At 38.7% G+C, this 17,123-nt stretch overlaps 1 protein-coding gene and 1 non-coding gene across 2 annotated transcripts in view; one reads left to right on the top strand and one right to left on the bottom strand.

The window, feature by feature from the left end:
• The window catches only part of PDE4D (phosphodiesterase 4D), a 1,564,000-nt gene that overhangs the window by 1,376,515 nt on the left and 170,362 nt on the right, over positions 1–17,123 (bottom strand). The gene's annotated exons all lie outside the window — the stretch shown is intronic.
• LOC122684018 lies at positions 4,403–4,509 on the top strand. The gene has a single exon (XR_006337914.1). It is a non-coding gene; the product is annotated as a U6 spliceosomal RNA (small nuclear RNA).

Here is a 17,123-nt window from a genome sequence, read left to right as displayed (position 1 = left end):
TTGGCTAAAATGTCCATATTTCCTTTAAAAATCTACAGATTCAATGCAGTTTTAATTAAAATCCCAAGAACACTTTTCACAGAAATAGAGCAAAAAAAATCTAAAATTTATATGGAACCATAAAAGATCCCAAATAGCAAAAGCAATCCTGTGGGGAAAAAAACCTGGAGGTAGCACGCACTCTCATTTCAAACTATTTCACAAAGCCACAGCAATCAACACAGCATGGAACTGGTAAAAAAAGAAAAAAAGCAGATACATAGATTAGTGCAACAGAATTGAAAGCCCACTATAAATTCACACATTATAAACAATTTATGACAAAGGAACAAAGAGCATACAGTGGAGAAATGATAGTCTCTTGAATAAATGATGCTGGAAAAATTTAACAGCCACGTGCAAGAAAAGGAAACTACACAACTATCTTTCACCATACACAAAAATCAATTTAAAATGGATTAAAGACTTGAATGTAAGATCTGAAACCATAATCCTAGGAAAACACATAGGCCATATGCTCTTTGACATGAGTTTTAGCAGTATCTTACTAAGTATGTCTTCTTAGGAAAGAGAAACAAAAGAAAAATAAACAAATGGGATTACATCAAACTGAAAAGCTTTTGCACAACAAAGGAAACCATCAACAAAACAAAAAGACAACCTAAAAAATGGTAGAAGATATCGACAAATAATTATCTGATATAGAGTAATATCCAATATATAAAGAATTCACAGAACTCAATAACAACGAGGAAACCAAAAAAAGATTTCAACATTAATAATTATTATGTAAATGCAAATCAAAATCTCAATAAGCTATCACTTTACACCTATTAGAATGGCTATTATCCAAAAGACAAGAAATAACAAGTGTTGGCTAAGATGTGGAGAAAAATCCTCAAGTGCTGTTGACGGGAATGTAAGTTGGTGTGCAGCCACCATGGAAAACAGTATGGAGAGTCCTCAAAAAATTAATAAGAGAACTATCATAAGATCCAGGAATTCTACTTCTGGGTATTTATTAAAAACATTTGAAAACACTAATTCAAAAAGACATATTCACTGCTATGTTCATTGAAGCTTTATTTACAATAACCAAGATACAGAAGCAACCTAAGTGTCCATCAATGAATGAATGAATAAAGAAGATGTAGGGGGGGGCGGTGTGTGTGTATATATATATATATATACATACACATGTATATTATACATATATATGTATATGAAAGTGAAAATCACCCAGTCATGTCAGACTCTTTGCAACCCCATAGACTATACAGTCCATGGGATTCTCCAGGCCAGAATACAGGAGTGGGTCAACTTTCCCTTCTCCAGGGGATCTTCCTAACCCAGGGATCGAACCCAGGTTTCCCACATTGCAGGTGGATTTTTTACTAGCTGAGTCACAAAGGAAGCCCAAGAATACTGGAGTGGGTAGCCTATCCCTTCTCCAGTGCATCTTCCTGACCTAGGAATTGAACTGGGGTCTCCTGCATTGCAGGCAGATTCTTTACCAACTGAGCTATCAGGGAAGCCCATAATATATACATACACATAAAAAGTTTTTAGGAAATCTGTCTTTAAAAAAGGAAAAAGGTATAGACTATTTAAGAAGCAAATTATTTTGAAAGTACACTACGTCTAACAACATAAACATGGAAGGCTGCCATATCCATTTTACCTAAATATTTTAAATCTGAAAGCAAACCTGGCAATGATAGTTTTTTAAAAGACATACTTATCTTACTTGTATTAAGATGAAGATACAAGGAAAGTATTTGGGGGCTTCCCTGGTTGCTGATAGCGCTTCCCTGGTACCTCAGATGGTAAGGAATTCATCTGCAATGTGAGAGACCTAGGTTCGATCCCTGGGTTGGTAAGATCCCCTGGAGGAGGGCATAGTAACCCACTCCAGTATTTCTGCCTGGAGAATCCCTATGGACAGAAGAGCCTGGCGGGCTACAGTCCACAGGGTCACAAATAGTTGGACACAACTGAGCGACTAAGCATATACTGGTAGCTCAGATGGTAAAAAATCTGCCTGCAATGCAGGAGACCCAGATTCTGTTCCTGGGTTGGGATGATCCCCTGGAGAGGGGAATGGCAACCCACTCCAGCATTCTTGCCTGGAGAATTCCATGGACAGAGCAGTCTGGCAGGTGACAGTTCATGGGGTTGCAAAGAGTCGGACATGACTGAGTGACTAACACTTTCACATAAGTTAAATATTTACGTAAAGCGTAATTAAAAGAAACTGACAAGTTTACAACTAAGCGATACAAATACTTAAAACAGTAAGACAAAGGCAGAATTATTTATCATAGTCACTCTTTTTCTTAAAATATCAAAGGAAAAACAGATAATGGGAGTTACGCCATTCTAGATAATAAAGAGTATTAGAGACCTATAACAATTAAAACACAATACCAGCTTCAGAAAAGAAAGACAAATGATTGCAAGAAAAAGATTAGATGCCAAAGATTCATATGCTAAATATGTACCGTATAAAATTTCAGTATAAGAAAATGCGACATTTCAAATCACTGAAGAATGTTAAGATAAATAAATCACAACAAGCTATGAAGAAAACTGGCAGGTACACGCCCAGAAAATACTCAAGTCACAAAGGAAGAGGCTAAGTGCCAGAGGCTAGACTCCAAATTCAGCAAGACAAACCATTTGAAATTAAGCAGCTCATCAATCATGCTACTGGAACTATGGATGTGCATCAACTCTGTCTGCATTTACTAGTCCATCATTTTCCTTCCTCCTCATGCTTCATTTGCCACTGTCTCAGCATCACCCTGGGCTCCCTCAATGGCTCAGATGGTAAAACAATCTGCCTGCAATGCAGGAGACCTGGGTTCAATCCCTGGGTCAGTAAGATCCCCTAAGGAAAGGAATGGCTATCCACTCCAGTATTCTTCCCTGGAAAATTCCATGGACAGAGGAGCCCAGCAGGTTACAATCCATGGGGTCACAAAGAGTTGGACACGACTGAGCGACTAACACTTCCACTATTTTCAGGATCGCACTAGCTTTGGTTCAGTTCAGTCATTCAGTCATGTCCAACTCTGCAACCCCATGGACTGCAGCATGCCAGGCCTCCCTGTCCATCACCAATTCCCAGAACTTGCTCAAACTCATGTCCATAGAGTCGTGATGCCATCCAACCATCTCATCCTCTATCGTCCCCTTCTTCTCCTGCCTTCAATCTTGCCCAGTATCAGGGTCTTTTCCAATGAGTCAGTTCTTCGCATCAGGTGGCCAAAGTATTGGAGCTTCAACTTCAGCATCAGTCCTTTCAATGAATATTCAGGACTGATCTCCTTTAGGATGGACTGGTTGGATCTCCTTGCAGTCCAAGGGACTCTCAAGAATCTTCTCCTCCAACACCACAGTTCAAAAGCATCAATTCTATGGCCCTCAGCTTTCTTATGGTCCAACTCTCACATCCATACATGACTACTGAAAAAAACATAACTTTGACTAGATAGACCTGTGTCAGTAAAGTAGAAAAGAGAAAATTCTCTTTGGACTTGTTGACACAGCAGGGGAAAGAGAGGGTGGGATGGATTGAGAAAGCAGCATTGACATATATACACTACCATGGGTGAAATAGATGGCTAGTGGGAAGCCGCTGTGTTGCAAGGGGGGAGTCAGCTTGGTGTTCTCTGACAAGCTAGAGGGGTGGGATGAGGGGCTGGAACGGGGCTCAGTAGGGAGGTGATATATATATATATATAGTTATGGCTGATTTGCCCTGCAGAAACCAACACAACATTGTAATGCAATTATTCTCCAATTAAAATAACAATAAAAAATTTTTAAAAGAAAAACAATCATAATGTCCCCACAAATTATGCCCCCTAAATTAACCAAAATGATATAGCAAGGAGAAATTTTTAAGAATCTTTTTGTACAGAGGCCATTTCTTATTTTCATGACACTTACAAAGAGAGATGTTTCTATTCTATTTATGTAGAACAGGAAAATTTAATCTCATAAAATGCTATTGAGGAAAAGAGAATATAAATTTTGCCCTGACATATGAGGAGCACTTTTATATCCAAAAGCCTGGTAAATGCCAAATTTTAACATGTTTGACTTTCCAACTAACCTTTTTTTCAATATATTCTATAACATAACCTTTTGTAAGACTGAATTTAAATTACTTTTATTTTGAGAAGTGTCCAACATTCCTTGTTGAATTCCATAGTACCAAATATCCAGGAGAGGAGGTTTCTAAACTATCCTATCGCACACTTTTCTGGGCTGTTTTTAATCTTGCTGTAGACGTTTAACGATAGCCCAATTTTCTAAAATAACAAATCTTTGGTAACTGGTCACAAAACTAATGCTATTATAAGATTACCAATCCATCATATAGATAGAAAAGTCAGTGCTCGCTTCGGCAGCACATATACTAAAATTGGAACGATACAGAGAAGATTAGCATGGCCCCTGCGCAAGGATGACACGCAGATTCGTGAAGCGTTCCATATTTAAAAGAAAAAAAGAAAAAAAAAAAAGAAAAGTCAGAAACCCCACAAAGGCTTGAGTTTCTAAATGATGCCATAGAGGCCACGATGTGTTCAAAGTGCAGTTTAGGATATTTTTCAATGAATGTTACACCCTAGCTCCGCATGGTTCATATTTATGGTATTATGGGAAAAGCCAAAGAAGAAAATTACATCTGTAGTCTTTACAATCATTTTTCTCCCGGATACCCAAAGAGTATTCCATCAGCAAAACAAATGCCCTGTGACAGAGCACAGGGATTCAAAATTGAAAGTTCCCCTAGATTCTCAGTGTTTTTTCCTAGGTAACAAAGATACCCCACCACTATCACCATTTGCCCTCAATATTCTACTGTTCTTCCTCTCAATGGTGCATTTATGGTTAAACTCTTCCCTGAAAAATAATAACTTGACAGATAATAACCAAGCAGAATATAGTTATTTACATTGTTTCTGTATTTCTGTCTTCATATGTGTTATAAACATATTGAGACCTAAAAGTTTATGGCTTTCTGCCTAGATACTCACTGTTTTGTTTATTCTAAAGTGCCCCTTGAAAATCTGTTAGTATCACTTAAATCTTATAGGGGAGAACCAAGAAAAAAAGACACTGATACACAAATCAGTGTTTGTGTATTAGTGTTTATGTTATGTACAAATGTTTTTGCCCCTCCTCTGGCATCTTTCTCCTTAGAGACAACCTGGTGACAAGAAGAAACAGGAATTGTAACAGGAACTAAATTTGAATGATAATTTTAATGAATTCTGTTTTCTACAATGCCAACACCCAAGAGCAACCACATTTATGGAAAAATAGAAGCCTGGTAGTCACTGTTCACAAGTCTAGCCATAAACCACTGAACAAACAAAATCCTGTACCCTGAAACCTTGATATTACAAACTCAATTTAGGAAAAAATATTTGAAATAGGTAAGCAGATTGGTAGATTATACAGAGAGATCCATAGGTTTTCTCTCTTCTGAGAATTTAGACATAGATTGTTTTTAATAAATTCCTTCCTCTGATAAGAATGAGTACTTGCCTTAGGTTATAATATTTCTCAGTAGAGAATAGTGAAAGCACAACTACTGCAAAAGAAAAGAAAAAAGAAAGAAAGAAAAGATACATTATTTCTCTCTTCAAGGGTCACTAGATGTAGACATCTGGGACTCAGGCCACTGGGATATGTTGAAATGGCAAGACATCAATAGTTTCTTATCTAATTGATGTGACAATGTAAGGGGACAACTTTTAGTTCCACAAAACAATGCTAACTCACTTACACATCATTTAAGCATGTTCATTACTGGCTAGATCATTGAATGCAACACTTTAGGACCAGTGGACTGGGTAACATTGCAATAAAAAGATTTTAAATATAGAAATTCTTGGTGTTTCTTCCTCATTTAAATCCAAAATCTAACACAAATGTAATAATATTTGAAAGCATTTCTTTCTTCTTGAGTTCACTTTAAACTTTATAGAAATGAACTGGTTAATTTGTGTGTACATGTACTTATTTTCTTCATTGAAAAGTAGGTAAGAATAATCTATAACCACAAATGCTTGATACAGCTGCCCTATAGAAATGGCATCCTAGCAACCCCTTTCATCCTTCAAATGATCTTCTTTGTGGGATTCCATTATCTGCCTCTCAATGGGAAGTCTTCCCAACACTGACCCTCTCTTTGGCCTTATAGTTATGAAATCAAACAAAATAATCCTACTTTACCAGCATTTGGGGGAATCCCATCCAGAGAATTTTCATTCCAATCCCAAAGAAAGGCAATGCCAAAGATTGCTCAAGCGACTGCACAATTGCACTCATCTAACACATTAGTAAAGTAATACTCAAAATTCTCCAAGACAGGCTTCAGCAATACGTGAGCCGTGAACTTCCAGATGTTCAAGCTGGATTTAGAAAAGGCAGAGGAACCAGAGATCAAATTGCCAACATCCGCTGGGTCATCAAAAAAGCAAGAGAGTTCCAGAAAAACATCTATTTCTGCTTTATTCACTATGCCAAAGCCTTTGACTGTGTGGATCACAATAAACTGTGGAAAATTCTGAAAGAGATGGGAAGACCAGACCACCTGACCTGCCTCTTGAGAAACCTATATGCCGGTCAGGAAGCAACAGTTAAAACTGGACGTGGAACAACAGACTGGTTCCAAATAGGAAAAGGAGTACATCAAGGCTATATATTGTCACCCTGCTTATTTAACTTAAATGCAGAGTACATCATAAGAAATGTTGGACAGGAGGAAGCACAAGCTGGAATCAAGATTGCCAGGAGAAATATCAATAACCTCAGATATGCAGATGACACCACCCTTATGGCAGAAAGTGAAAAAGAACTAAAGAGCCTCCTGATGAAAGTGAAAGAGGAGAGTGAAAAAGTTGGCTTAAAGCTCAACACTCAGAAAACTAAGATCATGGCATCCGGTCCTGTCACTTCATGGCAAATAGATGGGAAACAGTGGAAACAGCGGCTGACTATTTTCTTGGGCTTCAAAATCACAGCAGATGGTGATTGCAGCCATGAAATTAAAAGACACTTACTCCTTGGAAGGAAATTTATGACCAACCTAGACAGCATATTAAAAAGAAGAGACATTACTTTGCCAACAAAGGTCTGTCTAGTCAAGGCTATGGTTTTTCCAGTAGTCACATATGGATGTGAGAGCTGGACTATAAAGAAAGCTGAGCACCGAAAAATTGATGCTTTTGAACTGTGGTGTTGGAGAAGACTCTTGAGAGTCCCTTGGATGGCAGGAGATCCAACAAGTCCATTCTAAAGGAGATCAGTCCAGAATGTTCATTGGAAGGACTGATGTTGAAACTGAAACTCCAATAATTTGGCCACCTGATGTGAAGAGTTGACTCACTGGAAAAAACACTGATACTGGGAAAGAGTGAGGGCAGGAGACGGGGATGACAGAGGAGATGGTTGGATGGCATCACCGACTTAATGGACATGAGTTTGGGTGGACTTCGGAAGTTGGTGATGGACAGGGAGGCCTGGCGTGCTGTGGTCCATGGGGTCACAAAGAGTCAGATACGACTGAGTGACTGAACTGAACTGAACATCCAGAGAATTACATTTTACTGTGAACATCTCATTTCAAGAAGAAAAATAAAAACCAAGAATGTCTGCTAAAAAATAATGGCCAGGTGGTAGAAGATTTGGGAACAGTCACATATGAATGATTCCTGGTAGAACTGATCAGGTATCTCCCCCGAGGGAGGAAGTCTAAAGAGTCTATGACTGAGGAAGAGGGATTGAAATTTCTTCTATGATGCTCCAATGGGCACATAGCAGAGACTGGTTAGATGCTAAACAAACCTACATCTTCTCAGGCACACAGCTCAACTGTGGGCACACCTCATTTTATTGTGTATCTCAGGTACTGTATTTTTTCAAATAGAAGGCTTGTGTCAATGCTGTGTCAAGCAAACCTATTGGTGCCATTTTTCCAAGAGCATTGGCTCACTTCCTGTCTCTATGTCACCTTTTGGCAATTCTCACAATATTTCAAACTTTTTCATTACTATTATATTTGTTGTAGTGATATCTGATCAATAACCTTTGATATTACTCTTGCAATTGTTTTGAGGTCCCACAAAGACAGTGAACTTAACTTCACCCACATAAGACAGTGAACTTAATCTATAAATGTTGCACACATTTCAACTCCATTGACTGGCCGCACCCCTGGATCTCTCCTTCTTCCCAGGTCTCCCTATTGAGAGACACAATATTGAAATTAGGCCAGTTAATACTACAGTGGTTTCTAAGTGTTCAAGTGAAAGGAAGAGTTGCATATCTTTCTCTTTAAATCAAAAACTAGAAATGACTGAGTTCAGGGAGGAAGCTGTGTGGAAAGCTGAAATAGACTGAAAGTTAGAGCTTTTGAGGCAAACAAAAGCTATGCATGCATAGGAAATGTTCTGGAAGGAAATTAAAATTGCTACTCCAGTGAACACACAAATAATAAGGAAGTAAAACACTTATTGGTGATATGGAGAAAGTTTTAGTGGCTTGGATAGAAAACCGCATCAGCCAAAACATTCCCTCAAACTGAAGTCTAGTCTAGAGCAAGGCCCTAACTCTCTTTAATTCCAAGAAAGCTGAGAGAGGTGAGGAAGCTGAAGAAGAAAACTTTCAAGCTAGCAGAGGCTGGTCACAGCATTTCAGAAAGAAGCTATCTACTTAACAGAAAAGTGCCAGGTGAAGCAGCAAATGTTGATGTAGAAGCTGCAGCAAGTAGTCCAGATCTAGTTAAGATAGTGGATGGAGATGGCTACACTAAAGAACAGATTTTCAATGGAGATGAAACAGCCTTTTATTAGAAGATGCCATCTAGGACTTTCATAGCTAGAGAAGAGAAATCAATGCCTGGCTACAAAGCTAAAAGGGATAAGTTGACTCTCTTGTTAGGGGTTAATACAGCTGGTGACTTTAAGTTGAAGTCAATACTCATTTACCATTCTGCAAATCCTAGGCCTCTTTAGAATTATGCTAAATCTACTCTTTGCTCTATAAATGGAAATACAAAGCCTGGATGACAGCCTATCTGTTGAAAAAGTGGTTTACTGACTATTATAAGCCTACTGTTGAGACCAACTGCTCGGGAAAAAAAAAAAAAAGACTTCTTTCAAAATATTACTGCTTACTCACAGAGCTCCTTGTCAACCAAGAGCTCTGATGGAGATGTATAACAAGATTAATGTTGTTTTTTTGCCTGCAAATACAACATTCATTCTGCATCCCATGGATCAAGAAGAAATTTTCATTTTCAGATCTTATTTAAGATAACCATTTTGTGAGGCCATAACTGCCATAGGTAGTGATTCCTTTGATGTATGTGGACAAAGTAAATAGAAAACCTCCTGGAAAGGATTCACCATTCTAGATGCCAATAAAAACATTTCATCATTCATGGGAAGAGGTAAAAATATCAATATTAACAGGAGTTTGGAAGAAGCTGATCTCAATCTTATGTGATGACTTGGGGGGGTTCAAGACTTCAGTGAGGGAGGTAACTACAGATGTGGTAAAAACATCAAAAGAACTAGAATTAGCAGTGGACCCTAAAGATGTGACTAAATTTCACAGTCTTGTGATAGAACTATAAGAGATGAGGAACTGCTTCTTATTGATCAGCAAAAAAACTGGTTTCTTGAGATATAATCTACTACTGGTGGAGATTGTTGAAATTACAACAAAAGATTTAGGATGTTAAATAAATTTGGTTGATAAAGCCACAGCAGGGTTTGAGAGGATTGACACCAAAAGGTGAAATGCTATCAAACCATATTACATGCTACATAGAAAACTTTTGTGAAGGGAAGAGTCAATCACTGGGAAAACTTCGCTGTCTTATTTTAAAGAATTGGCACAGCCACCCCAACCTTGAGCAACCACCACCCTGATCAATCAGCAGCCATCATCACTGAGGCAAGACCCTCCATCAGCAAAAAGATTATGATTCACTGAAGGCTCAGGTGTCGATTAGCATTTTTTAGCAGAAAGGTATTTTTTTCATTGGGACTTCTCAGATGACAGCAGTGGTAAAGAACCTGCCTACAAATGCCCGACACTTGAGAGACACAGGTTCAATCCCTGGGTCAGGAAGATCCCCTGGGGAAGAAAATGGCAACCCACTCCAGTATTCGCGCCTGGGAAATCCCAAGGACAGACAAGCCTGGCGGGCTATAGAGTTGGGGTCGTGAAGAGTTGGACATGACTGAAGTGACTTAGCACACAGGCATGCATTTTTTAAATTAAGATGTATACATTGGGGGTTGATTTTAGACATAATACTCTCACACACTTAATAGATAATATAACCATAATATGCAGTGAGAAACTAAAAACGTATTTGACTCACTTTATTGCAATACTTGCTTTATTGTCATGGTCTGGAACCAAACCCACAATATTTCCTGGGATGCCCGTATACTTCCCAGCCACTATTGCAGTTACATTGGGCAGTGTGATTGACTTCTGGCCAGTGCTATGGGACAGAAGGGATACACGTCACTCTCAGGCTGGCCCTTAAAATCTCCCACGTGATTCTCCATGGGAATCTCCTGAGAGTGCTTGTGCATTAGAAGCAGTTAATAGATCTGAGCCTTAATCTAGCTAAATCTCTGATATCTTTATTCCCAAATCTTCCTTTATGAGGTCTTTCTGCTATCTCTTCCTTGTCTTACTCTGAGCCTTTGCCCATCTCCTTAAACACCTGAATTTGTGAAGTTACTGAAGGTCTCTTTTGTAACTTTTGTATGAATACTTTCCCTCCCTAGCCAAACAAGAATTGTTCAAGAGGGGAAAAAATTCCTTTTGTATATGCTCCTGTGCTCCCACCAACATATGTGGTCGTGTACTCTACACACAAGAAATGAAAAGCTTCACACTTAGGCAATTTCTGTTAGCCAACTGAGGCCAACTCATTAAAAAGAAGCATTTCTACTGATGAGAGACATGTTTCTAATCTCCAGGTGTTTGTCCCTTGTATTCCTCAGCCAAAAACCATTTAGAAAAGGAGGCTGGATTTGCTTAGTTTCACATTCATAGAAACATCTGTTCATCTTCTTGAATGGATAGGGAAGTTGCAAAGACCTAACATCCTTGATCAACAGCAAAAATAAAAATCCAGCCACCTTAGTGCACAGTTTTATGCAAACCCTGATATCCTTTTAAAATAATCTCTAATGTTTAATTCAACCCAGGCCTCAATGCTTAAACAAGATAAACTGGTCAATTTTTCTCATGTGAAAAAGAAACTTTTTCCCTTCAGCTGGTTCATTTAATAAGTATACACACATTCAGAGATTCTTTAAAATTTACATTTTTAAAAAAAAAAAAAATTTACATTTTTATGTTCAAATGAATATTTTCCTTCCAGTCTCCCAAAACAGTCTGAAAATCAATCACTTTAAAAAAAATCCTTCCCACCTTTCTCAAATACTTTCCTCTTACTTATATAGATGTTGTTAGCATGGGTTTTTCACAAAACATGGATATAGCGTGGATTGTTTTTTTTTTTTTTTTTTGTACTTAACAGCATAAGATGAATATTCTGAAGTTTCTGGAGAATGAACCCTTGATATTGACCAGGAATCCCACTACTTACTCAAAACGACTCCCACACACTCTTCACCACAACTACCATATTTCAAGTTCCCTCAGCCCTCCTCAATCTTCCTGTTCCCTCATAGACAAAGATACTGTGTCGTGCTTTCAGTTCAGTTCAGTCGCGTCCGACTCTTTGCGACCTCGTGAATCGCAGCACGCCAGGCCTCCCTGTCCATCACCAACTCCCGGAGTTTACTCAAACTCATGTCCATCGAGTCGGTGATGCCATCCAGCCATCTCATCCTCTGTCGTGCTTTACAGGAAAACAAAAATCCTAGGTGGGGAACTCCTTTATCTTCTTCATACCAAGAATGCAAACACAGGCATCTCTGAAAATCCTTTCCTGCCTATTCCCCTTCTCCCATGATCCTTTTTCTCGTCTAAATGACTGCCCACTCCCTATCAATTAACTTTTCACCAATGACTTTTAAACATATTCAAGTCTCTCTCATTTTATACAAAAAACCTTTCCCCAACACGACATATTCTATTTGCTATTCTCTTTCTGTAAGACTTGTCTATTTTGATTGAGGCCAGTTTCACAGCCCTAACTCACTCTTCACCCTGCTCTTATCTGTCTTTTTCCATATCCTTCACAAAAAAATAACTCTTGCTAAGATCACCAATGAATATCATGTCAATAACTCCAAAAAACTTTTTAAAATCCGTATTACTTGACATCGCTGGTCACTCCATCTTCAGCAAAGTATATCTTCCCTTTGTTTTCATGATGCTAATGGTTTCACTCCTATCTTTTGTGATACTCTTACACCCTCTGTAAGTTGATCTTCCTTCAAACAGCTGTGAAATGAAGTTCTTCAAGGCATGGTTCAAGGCTCTGCTTTCTTATCACTCCTTACTAACTCCCTAAACAATGGCGCCCATGGTCATGATGTCATTAAACACCTCCATACTTATAATACACAAAGGTATATTTTCAGCCCTGGCCTCTCCTCTAGGCTACAAAATAATAGGTTTAAATGTCAATTTATTGTTTCTGCTTCTCTCTCTCAAAGTAACCCCAAACCCAACATGTTCAAAATTGAACTTGAAATCTGCCTCCCAAATCAGATCTGCTTGCAGGGCCTCTATCACAGTGAATGCTGCCATCAATTATCCAACTTGCTTTTCTTCTCCTGACACCATATTCAGTCCATCACTGATTTTTACCTCATAACCACTTAACCCCTCCTCCACGCTCCATCTTCACATCATCACTTAATCCACGCTTTGTCATATCTGGCCTTGTAAGCTCTACAGTTTCCTGCTGGTCTTCCCCAAGCACACTTTGGCTGTCTGCCAATCCTGTCTGCATGAGATGAAAAGAGCTGTTTAGATTAAAAAAAAAAATCTGACTTTGTCACTCATATATTTTCAGTGACTTTCCTTTACCTCTAGGATTAAAGATACTTTTTAGGACCCAAAGACTTTGCTTGTCTGGCCTCTTACTGTCTTTCAGGCCTCATCTAGAATCTTACTTCCATGGGCTCTCTCCCTCCTCTTCACCCCTGAGATCACTCTGGCCTTCCCTTCAGTTCCTGGAATTTCAATGACTGATCTGATGCCAGGGTTTTGCCTCTACCACCTTAACATTTACCCGATTAATGCCTAGGTACTCTCCAGCTCTCCTCTCTAAGGGACCACATCCCTGATAAAAACAAATTCTCCTATTATTCTCTCCAACATCAGGGTCTTTTCCAATGAGTCAGCTGTTCACCGACCCTAACGCTGGGAAAGACTGAAGGCAAAAGCAGAAGAGGATAGCAGAGGATGAGCAGGTTGTATGGCATCACCAATGCAATGGACATGAACTTGGACAAACTCCAGGAGATGGTGAGGGACAGGCAGGCATGGCATGCTGCAGTCCATGGGCTCGCAAAGGGTCAGACACAACTTAGCAACTTAACAACAACAATTATTCTCTCCAGGAATATCATGTACCTGATTTCATGGTGCCTGTTCCAATTTTCTATCACAATGGATAGTTAGCTTCACATTTTATCATTTTTTACAGTATTCCTAATTTCTATCACAATTAAATAGGAGCATCTCCACTATAGGAATCATGTTCATTAATTTTTATCTGCAGGATCCAGCATAGTACCTAAGAGATTGCAGGTACTCGAAAAATGTCTATTGAAAGAATAGAAGAAATATTAACCCAGACTCAAAGATGCTATATTACATAAAGAAAAAACCAATGTGTAGGTTATGGAATTAGAAGCATAAGCTCAAATTCTGGCTTACTAATTGTGTGATGATGGAAAAACTAGTTTCACTAATGAGAATGAGAAAATACCCAACCTCATAAGGTTATATTATTTTTATGAAACTGAGTTTTGCAACTCTAATACCTTAGGGTGCACCTAAGGTATATTCATGGAGACTATTATTTTCAAACAAATAAACAATTTACACTGCTATGAGACTCTGTACACAAAGACAGAGTATATCATGGTCCTTTCACATAGCTCTACCTGCCAGTATCCCTGTCAAGGAACAACATGGCCTACAGAATGAGTGATAGGACTCATGCTCCATGAGTCAACCCTGGACAACCTGGAATGTTATCAGGTAAGTGACCTTTTCCTGAGAAAGTTAGCTGAAGCTAACATCCAACCTAGCTTAATCCACTGCCTTTCTAGATATAATAATTTGATTTAACAACCAGCTGCCAATAGGCATTCATACCAATTGCCCTAACAGTCAAATCTCAAAGCTTCCCAGTCTTTTCAATAAGCTGGGAAAAACTGAAAAGCTATATGTAAAAGAATGAAAGTAGAACACTCCATAACACCATACACAAAAATAAACTCGAAATGGACCAAAGACCTAAATGTAAGGCTAGATACTTAAGACACATAAAACTCTTAGAGGAAAACATGGGCAGAAAACTCTTTGACATAAATCACAGCAAGATCTTTTTTGGCCCATCTCCTGGAGTAATTAAAATACAAACAAAAATAAACAAATGGGACCTAATTAAACTTAAAAGCTTTTGCCCGGCAAAGGAAACCATAAACAAGATGAAAAGACAACCCTCAGAATCAGAGAAAATATTTGCAAATGAAGCAACTGACAAGGGATTAATCTCTAAAATATACAAACAGCTCATGCAGCTCCATATCAAAAAGACAAGCAACCCAATCAAAAAAAAAAGGGGGGGGGTGGAAGACCTAAATAGACATTTCTCTGAAGAAGACATACAGATGGCTCACAAACACATGAGAAGATGCTCAACATCACTAACTATTAAAGAAGTGCAAATCAAAACTACAATTCAGTGTCAGCTCACACCAATCAGCATGGCCATCAATAAAATAAAAAACACTGGAGAGAGTATGGAGAAAAGGGAATGCTTTTGCACTGTTGGTGGGAATGTAAATTGATACAGCCACTATGGAGAACAGTTTGGAGATTCCTAAAAAGCAGAAACTAGAACTACCATATGATCCAGCAATCCTACTCCTGCACATATACCCAGAGAAAAACAATTCAATGCCCTATTAGAATGCTACTAAATTGTTGAATATTTAAAGACATAGAGGAAGAAATACCATATGACTTAGCAATCTCATTCCTGGGCATAAACCCAGGGAAAATCATAATTCAAAAAGATACATGCACCCCAATCTTCACAGCAGCACTATTTGCAAGGACATGTGTGTGCATATGAACTAAGTAGCTTCAGTTGAGTTCAACCCTTGTGACTCTATGGACTGTAGCCTGCCAGGCTCCTCTGTCCATGAGATTCTCCAGGCAAGAATACTGGAGTGGGTTGCCATGCCCTCCTCCAGGGTATCTTTCAGACTCAGGAATCGAACCCACCTCTCTTACATCTCTTTCATTGGGGGGCAGGTTCTTTATCACTAGTGCCACCTGAAGACACGGAAGCAACCTAAATGTCCATCAGTGAGGAATGGATAAAGAAGATGTGGTACATATATACAATAGAATATTACTCAGCCATAAAAAGGAATAAAATTGTGCCATTTGCAGAGTCGTGGATAGATCTAGTGACTCACACAGAGTGAAGAAAGTCAGAAAGAGAAAAACATCATAGAGCCAACAAGTTCCAGAGAAAGACATACCATGCTAATTCTCCAGCAACGCAGGAACATAGCCCTGAGTATTAATATACAGGCAGCCCAAACTCACACCAAACCCATAGACACCTCAAAACTCACTACTGGACACATCATTGCACTCCAGAGAGAAGAGATCCAGCTCCACCCACCAGAACACTGAAAGAAGCTTCCCTAATCAGGAAACCTTGACAAGTCACCCGTCCAACCCCATCCACAGGCAGCAACCTCCACAATAAAAGGAATCACAAACTTCCAGCCTACAGAAAGGCCACCCCAAACACAGCAATCTAAACAAGATGAAAAGGTAGAGAAATATTCAGCAGGTAAAGGAACATGATAAATGCCCACCAAACCAAACAAAAGAGGAGGAGATAGGGAGTCTACCTGAAAAAAAATTCAGAATAATAATAGTAAAAATGATTCAAAATCTTGAAAACAAAATGGAGTTACAGATAAATTGTCTGGAGACAAGAATTGAGAAGATGCAAGAAATGTTTAACAAGGTCCTAGAAGAAATAAAAAAGAGTCAATCAATAATGAATAAAGCAATAACTGAGATCAAAAACACTCTGGAGGGAACCAACAGTAGAATAACTGAGGCAGAAGATAGGATAAGTGAAGTGGAAGATAGAATGGTGGAAATAAATGAAGCAGAGAGGAAAAAAGAAAAAAGAATTAAAAGAAATGAGGACAACCTCAGAGACCTCTGGGACAATGTCAAACACTTAACATTTGAATCATAGGAGTCCCAGAAGAAGACAAAAAGAAAGGCCATGAGAAAATACTTGAGGAGATAATAGTTGAAAGCTTCCCTAAAATGGGGAAGGAAATAGCCACCCAAGTCCAAGAAACCCAGAGTCCCAAACAGGATAAACTCAAGGTAAAACACCCCAAGACACATATTAATCAAATTAATGAAGATCAAACACAAAGAACAAATATTAAAAACAGCAAGGGGAAAACAACAAATAACACCCAAGGGGATTCCCATAAGGATAACAGCTGATCTTTCAACAGAAACTCTTCAGGCCAGAAGGGAATGGCAGGACATACTTAAAGTGATGAAAGAGAAAAACTTACAACCCAGATTACTGTACCAAGCAAGGATCTCATTCAAATATGAAGGAGAAATCAAAAGCTTTACAGACAAACAAAAGCTGAGAGAATTCAGCACCACCAAACCAGCTCTCCAACAAATGCTAAAGGATCTTCTCTAGACAGGAAACACAGAAAGACTGTACGAACGCAAACCCAAAACAACAAAGCAAATGGCAACGGGACCTTTTTATCAATAATTACCTTAAATGTAAATGGGTTGAATGTCCCAACCAAAAGACAAAGACTGGCCGAAGAGATACAAAAACAAGACCC

Source organism: Cervus elaphus, chromosome 25 (genome assembly GCF_910594005.1).
Source record: "Cervus elaphus chromosome 25, mCerEla1.1, whole genome shotgun sequence".
NCBI classification, from domain to species: domain Eukaryota; kingdom Metazoa; phylum Chordata; class Mammalia; order Artiodactyla; family Cervidae; genus Cervus; species Cervus elaphus.
The sequence above is the reverse complement of the archived record's forward strand: the minus strand, read 5'-3'. Positions and strand labels throughout refer to the sequence as shown.